Source organism: Cyprinodon variegatus, unplaced genomic scaffold (assembly GCF_000732505.1).
Source record: "Cyprinodon variegatus isolate N-32 unplaced genomic scaffold, C_variegatus-1.0 Scaffold8, whole genome shotgun sequence".
Taxonomy (NCBI): Eukaryota; Metazoa; Chordata; class Actinopteri; order Cyprinodontiformes; family Cyprinodontidae; genus Cyprinodon; species Cyprinodon variegatus.
This window is the reverse complement of record NW_015150461.1, coordinates 2,734,902-2,736,427: the sequence shown is the minus strand read 5'-3', so window position 1 is coordinate 2,736,427 and position 1,526 is coordinate 2,734,902.

Below are 1,526 nucleotides of genomic sequence, written 5' to 3'. Positions count from 1 at the left end.
GGCTAAATCTTGCTGGGAGATGATGCCTGTGATTGATTAGTCATGCCTTCTTAGGACTGAAGGGGAAGCTATTAGCCACAATATTACGTGGCTAATACACGTTATTACACAGTAATAACGATGCAAACCAATTCACATATCCTGATGGTTCCTGTAATCCTTTCGTGGAGGTTGTCCCAGCTCTCTGGAAGACCTCCAGTGTGGTACTGATTCCCAAAACGCTGCATACCAAGGAAGCGGGCCACTTTAGACCAGTCACCCTGACCTGTCACCTGATGAAGAGCCCCTCATCCTAGCCCACCTGCCATCATGGATAACCTCACCCTGGACCATCTGCAGATTTCTTACCTACCTGACATCGGAGTGGAGTATGCCATCACCTACCTGCTGCAGCGGGTGCTCACCCACCTGGAGACCACTGGGAATGCAGTGAGAGTCATGTTCTTTGAATTTATTTTCTTTGAATACTAGGCAGTTGCCCAGGGCCCCAAATTCCTGGGAGCCCCATGAAACTCTATTTACATGTATAAAAATGCCATCAGAACGCTTATAATAATGCGTGCCTCAGCGCCCCCACCTTCAGTGTCCACCATATTGGATCAGTCCATTTACTGCGCATGTGGAGAAAGGTCCAAATAGACAGCAGAAGGTGCGAAGAGCAGTGTTGCATACTTAGAGCTTTTGTCGCTATATTCAGCGACTTTTCAGACCCCTCTTGCATTTTTAAATCAAAAAAGCGCCTAGCGCCAAATCTGGCAACTTTTTTCTGCTACTGGAGACTTTGGAGACAACAACTGTTACTTCCATCTGCGCAATATCTCCAAGGTAAGGAAAATCCTCTCTCACGATGATTTGGAGAGAATCATCAATGCCTTCGTTTCTTCAAGACTGGATTACTGTAACAGCCTGTTTACATGTCAGAGCAAGAAGGAGCTGGGTCGCCTAAAACTTGTCCAGAACTCTGCTGCAAGACTCCTGACCTGTACAAATAGGACAGCCCATGTTAATCCTCTCCTGAAGTCCCTACATTAGCTTCCTGTTGCTTCCAGGATAAATTTTTAAATCCTGGTCCTTACCTTCAGGGCCCTTCATGGACAGGCGCCTGGCTACATGACAGGTCTGATCCAGCCGTATACGTCGGTCCGTAGCCTAAGGTCTTCAGGTCAAAACCTGCTTATGGTTCCTCGGACCCGTTTTAAAACCCGAGGAGACCGGTCCTTTAAAGCGGTGGCACCCCGTCTCTGGAATGAACTCCCCCTGTCCCTGCGCTCTCTGGACTCGGTGGATATCTTTAAAAAGCAGCTAAAAACACACCTGTTTTCACTAGTCTTCCAAAGCACATAGCTTATTGTTTTATTCCCTTATTTATTTTAGCTTTTATTGCGTTTGATCTGTTTTTACTTGTGTTGTTTTTATGTTATCATGTGAAGCACTTTGTGACTTTGTCTGTGAAAAGTGCTATACAAATAAAGTTTACTTACTTACTTACTTTACTTTATCTAAAAGCAGCGAACTCTGCTCTCCAG